At 48.9% G+C, this 18307-nt stretch overlaps 1 protein-coding gene across 3 annotated transcripts in view; it reads left to right on the top strand.

Annotated features, from left to right (window-relative positions):
* Positions 1-18307, top strand: part of LOC141172263 (sulfotransferase 2B1-like) — a 322371-nt gene that overhangs the window by 87119 nt on the left and 216945 nt on the right. The window contains exon 2 of one of the 3 annotated variants that reach the window (XM_073656269.1): positions 2982-3010. The exons of the other annotated variants lie outside the window; for them this stretch is intronic. The gene's annotated coding sequence lies outside the window, so the exon portion shown is untranslated. The remainder of the gene's footprint in view (positions 1-2981; positions 3011-18307) is intronic. 3 annotated transcript variants of the gene reach the window in all.

Below are 18307 nucleotides of genomic sequence, written 5' to 3'. Positions count from 1 at the left end.
ACAAGCACTTGTCCACATGTCCGTGGTTAGGTGGACTTTCCTGGTAAGTGCGTTGTTGAGGGAACGGCTAATGTTTTGGGACACGTGCTTGTGTAATGCGGGGACCGCACACCGGGAGAAATAGTGGCGGCTGGGGACCGAGTACCAATTGACGGCCGCCGCCATCAGGTTGCGGAATGCCTCCCTCTCTATGAGCCTAAAAGGCAACATTTCGAACGCAAGCAGTTGTGAAATGTGGGAATTTAGTAGTGTTGCCTGTGGGGTGTTGGATGCGTATTTGGGTTTGTGTTCCAAGGACTGGGGTATGGACAACTGAATGCTGCGCTTGGACAAGGACGTGGACCTGTTTCCTGATGCTGCTACTTGAGAGTGTGCAATTACAGGTGCAGGGCAGGTGGCATCTTCGCATGCACTATGGACAGGGGATTGGCTTGCATGGACAACAGCGGAAGAAGCAGTGGTGCATTCCACAGACACTTTTCCTGGACCCTGGGGTTCGGCCCACAAAATCGGGTGCTTTGCTGCCATGTGCCTGATCATGCTGGTGGCGGTCAGGCTACTAGTTTTGCCACCCCTGCTGATGCTGGCCTGGTAGGTGGTGCAAATAGCCTTTTTGTGGTTATCGGCAGAATCTTTAAAAAACAACCAGACTCTGGAAGACGCAACAGTTGTACTGGCAACTTCCTTCATGTTGGTGTTACGGGGAACTTTTGCCTGCCTTCTGAATGTGGCCAACACACTGCTTCTTCCTGCCTGTTGGGGTGCTCTGCCTCCCTCCCCCTGTGTGCTGCTGTCCTTGCTCTGCAAGTCCTCCTGCCATGTTGGGTCATCCACCACCTCGTCTTCCACTTCCGCACCCTGGTCGTCTTCCTGACTTTCTGGCAACTGTGTCTTATCATCATCCACCTCTTGTGACACTTTCCCACCGTCGCCTTCGTGTGACAGTGGCTGCTCAAATATTTGGGCATCACTACATGCGATCTCCTCTTGCCCCGCTTCAAGTGGACAGGGCGAGAGGCCCAAATCTATAAATGGAAAATTGAACAGCTCTTCGGAGTGTCCAAGTGTGGGATCAGTTGTCTCCCGGCACTCGGCTTGGTGGGAGGAAGGAGGATTATGCAGTCCAGACTCATGGCTAAAGTGGCAAAGTGACTGGAAGCATTATCCGCTATCCAACCAACAACCTTTTGACACTGCTCTGGGTTCAATAGTGGTGTGCTGCGATCCCCTAGGAATTGGGACAGGAAGGTCGGGCGAGAGGATGTGGGTGTTTATTGTGGAACAATTTCAGCTTACCCACGGCCTCGGCCTCTGCATGCACCATCACCATCCCGCCAGTCCCCTGTCCCTTGCCACGCGCCTTGCCCATTTTAAATGGAGAACAATATCTTCCACGCTAACTACAAACAGCCAAATTTGGAGCGAAGTTATATGTAATGCGTGTGACGGAGAAACCACAGTTTTAAATACTTGGCGGCCTGTAGGTAAGTATTTTGAACAGCAAACAAGTGTAAAAAACTTTGCTGACACACTGAAAACCTGAAAAAATTTTTTAATGGAGGCCAGAAATGGCAGTATTTTCTGAAAACGTATATATGATCCGTGTGACAGAGAAAACACGGTTTTAAATACCTGCCCTGTAGGTAACTATTTTGAACAGCAAACTGTTGTGAATTGCTTCACTGACACACTGAAACAAATTTTTAATTGATGGCAGAAATGTCAGTATTTTCAGCGCAATTATATGTCATCCGTGTGACGGACAAACCATAGTTTTAAATAGCTGGATTTTTAGAGCTGTAATATGGAAAGAACTTGGCTGTATTCTGCAGTGCCAACAAACAAATGGCGCAGAACAACGATGCTCTCTGGATTGCTTTTTAAGCAAATAATGAGGATTAAGATCCAAAAAAAAATTATTCCTGGCCCCTGAGTCCTGGGCCTATTTCTAGAAATATCTAACAGCAGCAGCAGACAGAACTGGAATGGTGCCTCTTGTGCTATATGCACTGCAGTCTGCTATATACCCTGCCTGCCTGCCTATATACACTGCCTGCCTGATATCTCTGCAGATGGATTAGTCCTCAGAAGGACTGTTTGTTGAGATGGATATGTGTCTCTAATATAGTTTGGTATACCTACACTAACTAGAAACAAGCAAATATCTCGTTAGCTCAGCAGCACCTCTCCCTACACTGTCTGATTCCGAAGTGAATGTGACGAGCATGGTGGCGCCAGGTCTGATATAGACCTGATGACGCTGTTCGGCCAGCTAATCTCTGTAATGCCACAACCAACATGGCTATGGCATTACAGTAAGTGGCAGGCAATCCCTGCATGTTCATTGGCTCTGTAAAGAGCGCCAAACATGCAGGGAGGAGACCCAAGCTCCCGCCGAGCAACCACGGAAATAGTCGGCGAGCGCCGAGCATCTCGAGCAGTTAGATGCTCGGGTGAGCACCGAGCAGTAGTGAGCATGCTCTCTCATCACTAGTGATTAGATTCCGTAACTATCTCTAAAGGCTTGGTCTTTTGATTCAATGGTCTCAAATTTAGTGGAGATCCGTCAACAGTTTCCATAATAATAAATGAAAGTCTGTTTTCATTTTTTACTCCTTTTGCTCCTTTGCAAAAGAGATGTCAATAAAATTTCCAATTGCTCCTGAATCAACTATGGCAGGTGTGGAAATCCATTGAGAATCATCTTGAAACTTGATAGAAAGGAAGAAATGAGAGTCTTTGTTTTCTTTTTTAATGTTGGGTGCAGTAAAAGAAATTGGATGGATGACAGCATTCACTGGAGGCGCTGGTTCAGACAAGATTGATTCTTCATCGGAAAAGTTGGAATCCGCTACCAATGCCACTGTTTTACAATGTTGAGAAGGACAATTAATGAGAAAGTGGTCAGTCTTGCAACAATAAAAACACAGATTTTCTTAAAGTCTCCGGCCTTTTCTCTCAACCCTTTCTTGTTTTAACAGGCTGTCAACCTGCATGGATTCAACTTCAGGTATGTGAGGACTCTTTACCTCAAAGTCACTGGGACTATGGGTTGAAGCAGGTAGATAATGGTTACTGTTATGGGAACAGTTTGAATTCCACTTTTCCAGTCTTTTCTCTGATAATCACATGTCTATATGAATATAATAATGAATGAAGTCATCAATATTTGTGTGAGCATCTACCCAAGCTAGTTCATCTTTGAGTGCGCTGAAGAGTCTGTTCTTAAAAAAAGTTAATTTTGCAGCATATTCCATTAGGTATCAATCACCGACCATTTGAATTCTGTGGCGTACTCAGAGCGCTTACCCTGATGTAGAGCCATCTGTGTAGCTGAAGCTGTTGCATAACGATTCGGGTCATCAAACACCTGGCTCATGGCTGCTAGGAAAACCTCCTGATCATTAATTAGAACATAATGAGCTTCAATAAGAGGGATGGCCAAAGCTAAAACTTTAAATATTAGTAGCATAATGATAAACAATACCTTTGATCTCTCAGTATGGAAGTGAGCAGGATGAGCATCAAAGTACAATCTGCTCTGGTTGATGAATCTACAAAATTTTTCACAGTCTCCACCTGAAAACCTGAAAGGTGGGAGTGCAAGGGTGAGTGGAGGGGTCAAAGCTATATGTTGATTTTGTAATTGAAGCATCTGCTCAGACTGCAGTGCAGTCTTATTGCTTAGATCTTGCATTTTGCACAATATTCTGTAGATCCTGTCTAGCTTGTCCAAAAATTTGAATGTTATGAGTAGGAATGAGCGATCGTTTCAATGTTCGGTTGAGAAAAGTTCGCCGAACAAATTGATATTCGCAGGATTTATTCACAGAATGCTTGTTGAGCATTTTCGAATCCCATAGGAGTCAATTGCGGGGACCAAAAAATGCATAGCCAACACCTAGAAATGGGACCAAAGGCTGCCAAAACACATCAAATTAGATGTAGACACCAGGGAAGTGCCATCAATTGACCCAGAGTACAAGTACTATAATTATTATTACTGTGATATTTATTCAGTTGCACTTTACATTTCAAAAGGGGTCTCCGACTGGTTCAACAGGAGAGAGGACCCTGCCTGCGAGGGTGTACTGTCACTGACGTGGTTTGTGGAATCACTGTGCCACAGACCCCGGAGTGCCTGGAGGGGCGTGACTAAGCGAGCACCGGACTGTTCACTAGAGACTCTGATGGTGAGGTTAGACTTGGCTCCCAGTGAATGCCAGGTGCCACTCTAGGACAGACCAACGGACGCGCAGCAGATGGACCCAGTAGGACAGACTAGATGGTGCAGCAGGCAAAGTCTGTATCATAGTGCAGCAGGCAGAGTCTGTATCAGAGTCCAGCAGGCAGAGCCTGTATCAGAGTGCAGCAGGCAGAGTCTGTATCAGGAGTGAAGCAGGCAGAGTCTGTATCTGGAGTGCAGCAGGCAGAGTCTGTATCAGGAGTGCAGCAAGCAGAGTCTGTATCAGAGTGTAGCAGGCAGAGTCTATATCAGGAGTGCAGCAGACAGAGTCTGTATCAGGAGTGTAGCATGCAGAGTCAGTATCAGAGTGCAGCAGGCAGAGTCTGTATCAGAGTGCAGCAGGCAGGGTCTGTATCTGGAGTGCAGCAGGCAGAGTCTGTATCAGGAGTGCAGCAGGCAGAGTCTGTATCAGAGTGTAGCAGGCAGAGTCTATATCAGGAGTGCAGCAGACAGAGTCTGTATCAGGAGTGAATCAGGCATAGTCTGTATAAGGAGTGCAGCTGGCAGAGTTTGTATCAGAGTGCAGCTGGCAGAGTCTGTATCAGAGTGCAGTTGGCACAGTCTGTATCAAGAGTGCAGCAGGCAGAGTCTGTATCAGGAGTGCAGAAAGCAGAGTCTGTATCAGGAGTGTAGAAAGGACTGGTGCGCAACATTACACAACTTAGACTGCAGAACAGGAAGTTTACACTACAGCCAATTCAATAGACGGAGACCCAATCAGGATTCCCCACATTTAAAAAAAATAGTGGCAGACACTAGCAATGTCTAATAAATTTCACTACAGTAGAAATAGTGTAAATAAGACCCACACCTCTTCCAGGAGATGGAGACCTAACCAGGAGTGTTTACATTGCCCTAAATGAGGGCACAGAAGTCTTGCCTGTTAGTAGTCTGGCACGCATGGCTGAGTTTATGTTACGCTGCCTTTCCCATGACCCTCGCGTTCTCAAAATTTTGGTTGACAGTCATTACTGGTTGGTGACACTTCTAGACCCACGCTACAAGGAGAACTTTATATCTCTTATTCCTGAGGCGGACATATCTACAAAAATGGGGCATTACCAGAAGGCCCTTTTTGCGGAACCATTAAGAAAATTCCCATCTGAAAACGCTGGCGACAGAAGTCACAGTTCGTTGGACAACCAAGGAGTACAGGTGAGAGAGACACAACTTCAATCCAGCAGAGGCAGGGGAACACTGTCAAAGTTCTGGGAGAATTTTCTCAGCCCCTCCCATCGCACAAGCCCTGAGGTGCTGGGTACTCTCACAAGAAGTGCAAAGTTTAGGAATATGCTGAGGGAGTACCTTGCCGACCGTACCAACATCATCCGTGATTCCTCTGTGCCTTAAAATTATTGGGTATCCAAGCTGGATACGTGGAATGAACTGGCTCTCTACGCCTTGGAGGTCCTGGTCTGCCTTGCCGCTAGCGTTTTATCAGAGCAGGTTTTTAGTGCCACTGGTGGAATTTTAACTGATAAGCGCATCCTCCTGTCAACTGAAAATGCTGACAGGCTGGCTCTTATAAAAATAAACAAGGGTTGGATTGGACCAGACTTTTCTACACCACCGAATGATAGCAGAATAACATAAACTCAAATCCAGTGTCTTTTTTTGGGAGGTGTATTCACATGCACCTCTTCACATCCACACATGGGTATACACTTCCTGATTTTTGCTATTTGCTTCTGTCCTCCTCCTTCTCCTCATTCTCATCCTCCACCACCATATCACTAGGGTGACCGTGGTCCGTGATGCAACACCCACATAATTTTTTTAAAGGGTGTTTATGATGCCCGTAAAAAATATTTTTGATACAGTATGTTCATGTATACCTCCCAGGGGTAAATGTTTGTCAGCCCATAAACTTATTGCATGGGCATTACAAATATAGGAGACTTGCTCCTTTCTATTTGGAACATTTATTTTTTGAGGTCCTCCTCCACGTCTCTTCCAAGGGGCATTGGGGTGCCTCCTCCCAATTTTTGTCAACCCTTGTATTCACTGCATAAGCAAACACAATGGGAGACCCACTTCCTAATAATAGGAACATAGTCTTTAAGAGGCCCTCTGACCTCCATGTCTCTTCCAAGGGGCATTGGAGTGCCTTCAAATTTTTGGCAACTCTTGCATTTACAGCATAGGCAAATACAATGGGAGACTCACTTCCTTATAATGGGAACATTGTTTTCAGGAGGCCCTTGGACCTCCATGTCTCTTCCAAGGGGCATTGGAGTGCCTCCAAATTTTTGGCAACCCTTGCATTCACTGCATAGGCAAACACAATGGGAGACCCACTACCTAATAATGGGAACATTGTTTTTAGGAGGCCCTCCTTTAGTCTATTCAAAATGGTATTGGGCAGCCCTGCCACTCACTGCATATGCAATAACAGTATAGGAGACCCACTCTTTAGTTATGGGAACAATAAAACATAGCCGGCTGATGGCTCTCTAAGTATAGTGAGCGCCGACTGCTGGCCCTTTAAGAATAGTAAAGGCCGTGTGATGGCCCTATAAAAATAGGCTTTGTGACTTTCAGAGTCCCTTCTTCATAAATGAAACACGATGTGTCTGATGATATCTCACACACCACATTGCCAGGTAAGAAAAATGTTAAAATTACTTTTCCTGGTGAATGCATTTGTCACGGTTGAAAGCAATGCAAAAGTGCAAAAACTCATCAAAAATGCTACGTCTGAACATAGCCCAAGGTATGGAGGAGCATTTTTGTTTTTAGTTATTTATTTTGCTTTATATACAAGTAGTTAACCTGGAAAGGATGTTACTTAACATATTTCCTAGGAAAATCCATTTTGGTTTCGTTTTTGTATGTTTTATTGTCCGCAAAAGTGGCGTAATACCTCTGATAACTTTGTTGACAGAAGTGACTTGGGAGTCATAAATGCTTCCAGGGGTATTCCCCATGCTGTTCCTATGTCATTTGAGCACTGTTCCCATCGATTTGAGCAATTTTTAGGCACTCTGCAGACCGCCGGGGGGAGCCGCCTGAAAATGCTTGAGTTTCCCATAGACTTACATTGAGCTAGTTTCTCAGGTCGAGCACCCGAGTATTCCAATGTGCTCAACCCAAGCATCGAGCACCCGAGCATTTTAGTGCTCGCCTATCACTAGGCATAAGACCACCATTTTCATGGCCAACAGATTGGAGATGGTAGAGTTCAACCTCTTAGCTTTGTCATGTGTAAGATGAAACAATCTTTTACGTGACCACAACAGCGGGATTGAGGGCTGGCTGCAGTGCTGAGAGAGGGCAGAGTACAGTGAAACGAACAAACCGATAGACCATGAGTGAGTGTTACAGTGGATTGACAAACGTGTGGTGTGCTGAGAAAAACAAACACAGCAGGCATGTCCGCTTCACTTACAGCTGACGGCCTATCACTCAGCCTAACTGCAGTGAGTATACAGCTGGTTCTGTCGGACACCTGCGTGACACAACTTGGTATGGTAGCAGAGGAGGAGGAAGAAGCAGCAGAAGTGTTTGATGGGGCGGCTGATGGTTGTGTATTGAAAATCAATTTAGAGTTTATCACGTTAACGTAACCCATTTGGGGAGAACAATATCTGCACCAAATGCTCAATTTCACTACAGTATAACTATAGAAATGCATGGAGACTGAAAACCTCTTCCACTACAGTCAACCCAATTCAGGGTTCCCCACATTTCCAAAAATTAGAGGCAGATTCCAGCAAATTGTAATCAATTTCACTAGAGTAGAAATAGTGTAAATGAGTCCCACACCTCTTCCAATGCAGCCAGCCCAGGAGATGGAGACCTAACCAGGAGTGTTCACATTGCCCTAAATGAGGGCCTAACACCACAGAAGTGGCATCAATTTCACTAGTGTATAAGTATTGCAAAGGAGGTAAAAAACAGTTCCTCTACAGTCAACCCAATAGATGGAGGCCCAGTCATGATTCTCCACATTTCAAAAAATTAGTGGCAGACACGAGCAATGTCTAATCAATTTCACTACAGTAGAAATAATGTAAATAAGACCGACACCTTTTCCAGTATAGCCAACCCAGGAGATGGAGACCTAACCAGGAGTGTTCACATTGCCTTAAATGAGGGCCTAACACCACCGAAGTGGCATCAGTGTCATCAGACTACAAGTAGTTTAATGCAGACCCAAACCTGTCCCACTACAGCCAACCCAATGGATGGAGACACAATCAGAATTCTCCACATTTCCCAAAATTAGGATCTAAGACCTGCAGCAGCAGCAAGAGCAGACGCAGAAGCCATATCACAGACTGCAATTTCAAGAGATCAATGCACAAATGAGAGGAGATAAGAAGCCGGGCTGATACTCCGCGCTGGTCCAGAGACACACAAGGATTAATGATGAACCAAAACTTTCTTTATTCCATGGCCTAAGTGTTTCGTGGCTACACTGCCACTTCCTCAGGGCCATGGAATAAAGAAAGTTTTGGTTCATCATTAATCCTTGTGTGTCTCTGGACCAGCGCGGAGTATCAGCCCGGCTTCTTATCTCCTCTCATTTGTTTACTGATCAGCGGGGTCTCCTGCAGCGGCCATCTGACAGGTGCTTCACAGTTGGTTGTGACTCACACAACTTCAGAAGGTGAGTCAGACTGATTGTGGGACCTGGTATTCACTTTTATACAGATAAAGCCCTATGTGAGCTGTCTTTCTTATCTTTTGCAAGAGATCAATGCAGCACACTCAAAATGACAACATTGCCTACTATATACAGTCTGCAATTGGGGTGCAAAAGTCCTTGGAGATCCATGACTTGTTCATCTTGATGAAAGTTAAGTGGTCTACACTTTCAGGGGACAGCCGGGTGCACTTATCCGTCAAGACACAGCCAGCAGCGCTGAAGACACGTTCAGGGAGAACGCTGGCTGCCGGGCATGATCAAACCTTAAAGGCATGAGAGACGAGCTCAGGCCATTCATCCATTTTTGAAGACCAAAATGTAAAAGGGTCAAAATCCTCCCTGATGGTATTCTTATTAAGCTCTAGACACTCCTCCACCATACTTTCCAGTCATTCACCACGTGTTAGACTTGTACTCTTTTGTGCTGGGGCATGAGCTGGTGCAAAAAATTAGTGAAAGGACTTCCATAAATTGCTTCTGCCACTTACTCTGCTTCTGCTAATGTTTTGGCATTGACAAACTGACGTGCCGGAGGTTGAAAGACTACAACTGCAATGCACACTGTGTTCCTCACTGTTATCTTGGGGAAAATCTCTATTAAGGTTGCTTTAAGGCTTGTTTCGATACATAAGCGGGTCCCTTTCCAGGGCGGGAAGCAAAATTTACTCTTATAACGTGGATCTAACAGAGTAGCAACCCAGTAGTCAGCATTATTTTGAATCCTAACTATACTGGGATCATGTTGCAAATAGAGCATCAAGAAGGCACTCATATATCGGGCTCATCCAGGAGGTCCAAAGCCAGGCTGTATTGTGGGCTGCGTAACACTGATGCTTGTTTCCTCCGTCCCCTCCTGCCAACCACCTTCAAATGAGAGGGATGATTATCCTCTTCATTCTCTGACAGCTGCTCGCCCATCACCACTTACTCCTTCATTAGTTCCTCAACTATTGAACCTTCACTAACAGTTTGCCTGATATCACCAAACCCCCTCAATCGCTGTAATCTACCGTCACTTGGTATCTGCCTGTGTGATGACAGTCTGGAAATTTGAGACATTGGTATCCCTTCCGCATTCTCCTCTTCTTCTGGGGCCACCACTTCCTGCCGCAGGTTATTTAAAGTTTGCTCCAGCATGTATATGACCGGAATAGTGATGCTAATGTAGCACCCTGAGGATTCGGCTGCTACAGGGGAATTGCACCTCAACCCAGAGGTGTGATATTCCACTCCCGGGTAAGGATGGAGTGTGGAACTGAGCTAGTAGGCTGCATGCACTACACACATCCCATTTCCGGAGGACAGACCAATGGTACTCCCACTTAATAATGTGCAGGTACGACCGAGTCTGTCCTTGGCTGGAGTGGGAGGGGGGGTGGAACATCCCAGTAGTGTAGGGGCAGATAGGGGAAGCAGCCTGGGTAAAGTTAGGAGCTCATTGGGTGCTGGTCACCTGAGCTCACACATAGAGGGAGTATATAAGGTGGGAACCATCTGAGATCAGGGTCAGTCAGTCAGTCAGTTGTCAGTCTGTGAGACGTCAGTCTGTCAGAGTGTAACCTGAGGAGCAGAGCAGAGGAGAAGAGCAGCTCCAAGGCCAAGAGAGAGAGAGGAGAAAGAAAGACCCAGAGGGGGAGAAAGAAGGAACTCCAAGAGCCCAAATTAGACCAGAGGGTGAAGAGTTGGCACAAGGGTACCGGATCCCAAGCTGGTGGAGGGCACTAATCCTCAGCCAGAGACCGGAGGTCGTGGGCAGGATCTGCCACGACCACCCACTAAATCCACCCGGAAGGCAGACCAGGAATAGGGTCAGGGAACCCAGAGACAAGGGTTTACCACCAAGAGGCCCGAGGGAGCCGGACATAGGTGGATCCCTGGTGGGGAAGGCCAGAGAAGAGGACAGGACAGAAAGGGAGCTCAGGACCACGCTCCAGAATAACCTGGGGGTTGGCCGAGTCCAGGACCTGGTGGACGCAGCACGGCTCGGGTGGTCACTCAAGGCCGGAGTGACCAGAACAACTGCAGTAAGTAAAAACCCTGAACTGCACAGCCTGACTCTGAGTCTCATTTCCATCCTCGCTGCACCACCACAACCCCCATCCTCTGCAACTGACCCCCTGAGGCTATACCCCTCCCGTTGGGGGTTATATTACCTGAGCTGCACACACATCACCAGCCTCAGCGGACACTGCTGCAGCGGCGGCCGTATTGACCGCAAATCAACGGGTGGCGTAGTCGACACAAAAGAACATCTAGTAACATCATAAGGACTGCCACACACTGAGCTTGACACCCTGGGCACGGACCGGGTCACCGCCACTCGGAGACTACAACCCCCATCTGATCCGGCTCCGGGTATCCCCCAAACAACACTGGCCCAGGGGGCGCGTCAACTTTGGCGTAGTCGGCAGGATTACGTGCCCGCAACAACCGGGTACTGCGTGCCTGAAGAAAAGTACACCGTTACCTCAAAAAGAAGTCTCCTGCCGGTTCCGGAGGGTCCCCGCCAACGGACCCCATCACAGGTCGTTTCCCGCCGGTTGTCCGCCATTTGCAGCTTTTTCCCGCCATCCATGGAGTTTCCCGCCACTGGGAGACGATTCCCGCCATTTCCAAAGATTTCCCGCCTTGGAAGAGCGGACGCCATTATGGGCGTGCCAGAGGGTGGCAAGAGGCCACCTCCCATCGTGGGCCAGGTCGAAGAATGGCGCCAAAAGCGGAAACCGCGCCCACCAACAGAGACTGTGATGCTGGAAGTGTCCATCAGCGTAAGAGAACTGCCCCTGGAACTGAAGTTGCCCCGGGACCACCCTCGATGTGGGCGGAGACAGAACAAGAGAACAAAGATGGGTGTCGCCTGGAGCAGTCTGGAGAGAGCGCACCCGGAGACAAGACGTCTGGAAGAGAGTCCAGAGAGAGCCTACCCGGAGATGGAGGGAGAGTCAGGCAGCACCGACCCAGTGGTCAGGAGCCTGTTGCAGGTCGCCACTCCAGAAGGCCTGCTGGAGATCCTAGCACAGCTTCCCCGAGACCGGGAGTGTGCACAGACCGCGCTGGAGGGCCTCGCACGGAGGATGGCCCGGGTGCAGCGAGAGACGTTGGCGGAGTGGAGCCGAGAGATGGCCCAGCAGACCGGAACCCGTCAGCGGAGCACGCCACCCGAGACGAGGAGACCGACCGCCTCTGAGGATGGCGCAGGAGGACTGAAGGCCGGAGACGGCGCCGAGAAGGGAGCTGAATGGACGGAGGCAGGTAAAGGGGACGTCTCTACCCCGAGCCGGGAAGCCGCGTGCCTGCCCCAGCTCCCCGTCGCAGAGCCCGAAATTCCCCCTGCCGTGCCCGTCGCTGCATCGTCACCGCCACCGACTAGGCCTCAACCGGAAACCGCGGCCGCGACCCCTGTGACGTCACACGCCTCGACCTCGAGCGCGACCAAACAGGAAATACCATCGGCCTGGTCGCAAGGCCTAGTACCTCCGGGCGCCGCAATACCAACAGCGCCCCCTACCTCCGCGGAGCCACCGGCCTGGCCGCAGGGCCGAGTAACCATGGGCGCCGCTGTTCTTACGGTGCCCTTTGCCTTTAGGGTGCCCCAAGCCTGGTCTCAAGGCCTGGTCGACCCGGGCGCCGCTACCATCAACGCGCCCTCAACATCTAGAGTGCCGCACCTGGGTGAAAATCTATTTGCCCAGCATACGTGCCCGGATGGGCAGCCCTTCATATGGCCCCAGGAGTACATTCAGCTGGAACTCCAGAGAGCAAGACCCCTAGACGAGCCCCTGATTCCGGCTCCGAAGCCTGTAAAGAGGACCTCGCCCCCGCTGGAGGAGGCACAGTTCGAGTGGGACCCCACTGGAGAAGACCTCATGGGGTTCACTCAGGAGACTCGGGCGGCCGCAGCGGAGCGTGCAGAGTGCTGCCGCCAGCAGCTCGAGGTCTTCGAGAAGGAGCGGAGAGAGAGGCGGGTCCGGGAACAGCAAGCACAGATAAGGAGCGCGGAGCAGAAGAGCCGGACCAGGAGGAATCCCCGTGCAGCTCATGGTCCCCCTTCCACCGGGACTGTGATAAAATTCAACATGCAGCATGGGTGGGGCTTCATTAGAGACCATCATACCCCCGGCAACGTCTTTGTGACCCGCAGAGACGTAGAAAGCCATCTGCCGGAGGGACACAGAGGTCGTGACCTGTACGTAGGGGACGAGGTCACCTTCACCCGGCACAAGTGTGCCAAAGGACCCTACGCCCTCCATGTGCATCGCCTGACGGAGGAGGAGCTGCGGTGTGAGGAGGAGCAAGAGGACCCGGACGGGTCTGAAACTGAAACCAACCCACAAGAAAGAGCAGGAGGACGCCGTCGTTAAAGTACGGTAAAGAGACTGTACATAGTTACCCGTCAGGGTATAAGAACTGTTCTAGTTAAAATATAGTCCCCGTTGGGACCAGCAGATTGAACTGAAACCCGTGTGTCCCTATTCCCACTGACCGAGGACTGAGAGCGGCCATATTTCCCTTGTATATAGTTGCGCTTCCTAAAGCGCCCCCTACCGGTTTTATAGGGAACTGTTTTATTCCAAAAGAGACTGTCGCACTTTACCCGGTCACAAGTTGCACAGTGACCGGAGGAACCAGAAACAAGAATGTTATTTATATGAAAAGTTTATGCTGCTGATAATGTTTATATGTTTTATATGTTTATGTTATAAAAAAAATTTGTATTTTTGGATGTTTTTATATCTTACAGCCCGAGGACGTGCTGTGATTTACCAGGGGGGAATGTAGCACCCTGAGGATTCGGCTGCTACAGGGGTATTGCACCTCAACCCAGAGGTGTGATATTCCACTCCCGGGTAAGGATGGAGTGTGGAACTGAGCTAGTAGGCTGCATGCACTACACACATCCCATTTCCGGAGGACAGACCAATGGTACTCCCACTTAATAATGTGCAGGTACGACCGAGTCTGTCCTTGGCTGGAGTGGGAGGGGGGGTGGAACATCCCAGTAGTGTAGGGGCAGATAGGGGAAGCAGCCTGGGTAAAGTTAGGAGCTCATTGGGTGCTGGTCACCTGAGCTCACACATAGAGGGAGTATATAAGGTGGGAACCATCTGAGATCAGGGTCAGTCAGTCAGTCAGTTGTCAGTCTGTGAGACGTCAGTCTGTCAGAGTGTAACCTGAGGAGCAGAGCAGAGGAGAAGAGCAGCTCCAAGGCCAAGAGAGAGAGAGGAGAAAGAAAGACCCAGAGGGGGAGAAAGAAGGAACTCCAAGAGCCCAAATTAGACCAGAGGGTGAAGAGTTGGCACAAGGGTACCGGATCCCAAGCTGGTGGAGGGCACTAATCCTCAGCCAGAGACCGGAGGTCGTGGGCAGGATCTGCCACGACCACCCACTAAATCCACCCGGAAGGCAGACCAGGAATAGGGTCAGGGAACCCAGAGACAAGGGTTTACCACCAAGAGGCCCGAGGGAGCCGGACATAGGTGGATCCCTGGTGGGGAAGGCCAGAGAAGAGGACAGGACAGAAAGGGAGCTCAGGACCACGCTCCAGAATAACCTGGGGGTTGGCCGAGTCCAGGACCTGGTGGACGCAGCACGGCTCGGGTGGTCACTCAAGGCCGGAGTGACCAGAACAACTGCAGTAAGTAAAAACCCTGAACTGCACAGCCTGACTCTGAGTCTCATTTCCATCCTCGCTGCACCACCACAACCCCCATCCTCTGCAACTGACCCCCTGAGGCTATACCCCTCCCGTTGGGGGTTATATTACCTGAGCTGCACACACATCACCAGCCTCAGCGGACCCTGCTGCAGCGGCGGCCGTATTGACCGCAAATCAACGGGTGGCGTAGTCGACACAAAAGAACATCTAGTAACATCATAAGGACTGCCACACACTGAGCTTGACACCCTGGGCACGGACCGGGTCACCGCCACTCGGAGACTACAACCCCCATCTGATCCGGCTCCGGGTATCCCCCAAACAACACTGGCCCAGGGGGCGCGTCACTAATGATGGCATCGTCAGCGCTAACCAGTTTAGTAGCTATTTCAAAACCATGCAGAAGGGTGCAGAGATCCTTAATCTGTTCCCACTCCTCAAAAAAGATATGCCCCAAGTCCGTACTGTGTTGCCCCAAGCTATTTGTCATGACATACTGAGTCAGAGCTCGTGGCTGCTGGCAGTCACTGCAACATGTGTAGAGTGGAATTCCACCGCGTCAGCACATCGCAGATCAACCTGTTAACTGGCACGGACAAAGACCTCTGTATCGATGCAAGTCAATGACATGAGGGGTGTGAACGGCGGAAGTGAGCACACAGCTTCTGTACTTTGTGAAGCAGTTCATCCAGGCCAGGATAGTGGTGGAGAAATCACTGTACCATGAGGTTGAAGACGTGAGGCATGTAAGGCACGTGTGTGAGCTTGCCTCAGCCTAGGGCCGCTAAAAGATATGCACCGTTATCACACATGGCCTTCCCTGGCTCTAGGTTCAGCGGAGACAGTCATTGCTCAAACTGAGCATGGAGAGCTGCCCACAGCTCTTCACCTGTATGACTGCAATCTCAAAAGCAAATTAATTTGAAGACTGCCTGATTACGGTGAGCCCTGACTGTGCAGTACGGAGGTGGTGTGTATTCGCTCCACACCCTTGGAACACATGTCTTGTTAAGGCAAAGGTTGAGTGCGCAGGTTGAGGCCCTAGAGGAGGTGGAGAATGCAGAAGCAGCAGAGGAAGTGGGAAATACAGAGGTTACTTCTGCAAGCCTTGAGAATTCCAAGATTTGTGGAGTAGCCCCTTCCCCGCCTGCCCCAACAGCCACCATAGTCACCCAGTGCCCAGTCAGCAAGATGTAACGTCCTTGGCCATGCTTACTCGTCCATGTGTCTGTGGTGAAATGCAACCTGACACACGTAGATTTAGACAAGGAATGGGTGATGTTGTTTGCAACATGCTGGTGTAGCGCAGGCACAGATTTCTAAGATAAGTTATGGCGACTGGGCAACTGGTACTGGGGGACTGCAACAGCCATCAGTTTTTGGAAACCGACTGTATCTACCAGGCGGAAATGCAGCATTTCCATGGCCAACAGATTGGAGATGGTGGAGTTGAATCTCTTAGCTTTGTCATGCATAGGATGAAACAATCTTTTACGTGACCACAACTGCGGGACCGAGGGCTGGCTAAGGTGCTGAGAGAGGGCGGAGTATGGTGAACAGGAAAAACTGGTCGAGTGTGAGTGAGTTATGGTGGATTGAGAAACATGAGGTGTGCTCGGTGAACAAACAAAGCAGGCATGTCTGCTTCCGTTAAAGCTGACGGGCTGTCACTCAGCCTGACTGGAGCGTGTAAAGAACCAGAGTTTCTGCAATGGGAGACCTGCATGACAATACTTGGCACAGTAACAGAGGAGGAGAAAGAAGCAGCAGATGCGTTTGATGGGGCAGCTGAAGGTTGTTGAGGTGCGCTGGTCCACATTTCAGTGTAGTAAGATTCCCAGCGTAAAGAATGTTATTTGAGCATGTGAAAAGTTCATGCATGTAGTAGTCAAATTATTGCAGTTTTTCCCTCTACTGAGTTTTTTATCGCAAAGTTTGCAGATAACATGAGTTAGCTCATCCTTTGCAGTGTCAAAAAAGGCCCATGCTAGCAACCCTTGCTGCCCCTGTGAGCTGCAGACCCATGACCACTGCTGGCCACATCCACTGTTGTGGCTAAGGATGCAGTGCTCCTCGTGTTTGCATCACTCCGTGTCTGCGCCGTAGGGAGAAATGTAGCCTCCTCGTCCTCCTCCTCCACCTCCTCAGATGAGCTACTCGGCTGCGTGACTCTGGTTTCACACCAAGTAGGATCTTCAACCTCGTCATCATACAATGTGTTATGCCATTCCTCGTCCTCAGAGTGACCCCTCTCCTCTTGTTGCCCTGACAGCACAGTACAGTCCACATGAGCCTGTGGTATCTGAGTCTCATCGGGATCATCTCTCTCCCCTGCTGTTAACGTCTGAAGTTGAGGGTCAGGAACCTGCTTGGACCCTACTTCGTCCTGCCCCGAATCCAAGCTAAAAAAATTTTGGGCATCGGTGCAAATGGTTTCCTCCCCTTGACTCTGTGACTGTTTGGAGTACACTTCTGATGCCCATGGTGTAGAATGGGTGAAGAGTTCTACAGACTCGCCCATCTGTGGTTCACTACAGTCAGTTGGGCAGTTGGCCATTTGTGACACGGGGGAAGCATGGGTAATTGGGGTGCCACCTCTGTGGACTGTACTGCGTGTGATGTTGAGGTGGAGGAAGAAGAGGAGAGGGCACTGGAAGCAGGGCTTGCCATCCACTGGAGCACCTGCTATTTCTGGGCCTTATCAACAAGGCATATCGCTGTGCGGCTGCCAAAGGAAGGGAGTGCAGTAGGCTGTCCACTAACATAAGTTGTCAGTTGTCTTTGCATAGGACCTGTTTTGGTTGGTTCACTAGTGCTTTCACTAACATTACCACGTACCCCATGTACACCTTAAACACCAAGACTATTCCCCCTTCCACCACACCCTCTCTTTTTCCCACTCATGTTGGTCAGATACAGTGGTAGGTTCCTGTGCAATAACTCAGCACACACATGAATTTCAGCGACACTAAATGACAAGGTAAGATATGGCCTGCTGTATAACATTACTAACAGACAAAAGAAATTTGTTAGTGTGCATGAGGCCGATAAAACCTATGAGATATTCTCCAAACAATTTCAAACTGAGATGTTCCCTGCTGTATTACTTTAGGAACAGAAGAAACTTTTTTTTTTAATGCGAATAAGGCCAGTATGACATAGAATATATGCTCCAAAATATTTCAAACTCAGATCTAGCCAGCTGTATCACTTTACTCAGAGAAAAAAATATTTTTGGGTTACTCTGGATAAGCTCTGCGACCAGCTGACTTTGACCGCCGCTGATGTAGTAACTGGCTTATAGTACTGTATGACTTTTGGTACAGGAAAAAATATTTTTTTGACTGGGCCTAGTAAGAGAAGTTTTTTTTTTTTTTACTGTGAAACCAGGACAAGTTCAACGCCACTAAAATAGGATCTGCCTTTTAGCAGACAGTGAAAAACTATTGGTGGACTCTGCCTGCCAACCAAAAATATATATAGGTTTGACTGTGCGTACAAGCTGACTTTGACCGCCACTGACGTAGTAGCTGGCTTATAGCACTGTATAACTTTTGGCACAGGAAAAGATATTTTTTGGACTGGGTGCAGCAAGAGAAAAAATGTATTTTTTTTTACTCTGAAACCACCTGAAGTTCAACTCCACTAAAATAGTATCTGACACTAAAAATAACTTTAGTGCACACAGCTTTCAATATCACAATAACAACAGAAAAAAAACAGAATTTGTGCTCTGCAATAAGAAGCTCTGCCG

This window comes from Phyllobates terribilis, unplaced genomic scaffold (assembly GCF_046119375.1).
Source record: "Phyllobates terribilis strain yellow unplaced genomic scaffold, ASM4611937v1 Scaffold_12__6_contigs__length_324123572, whole genome shotgun sequence".
Taxonomy (NCBI): Eukaryota; Metazoa; Chordata; class Amphibia; order Anura; family Dendrobatidae; genus Phyllobates; species Phyllobates terribilis.
This window is presented reverse-complemented; position numbering and strand designations above follow the sequence as displayed.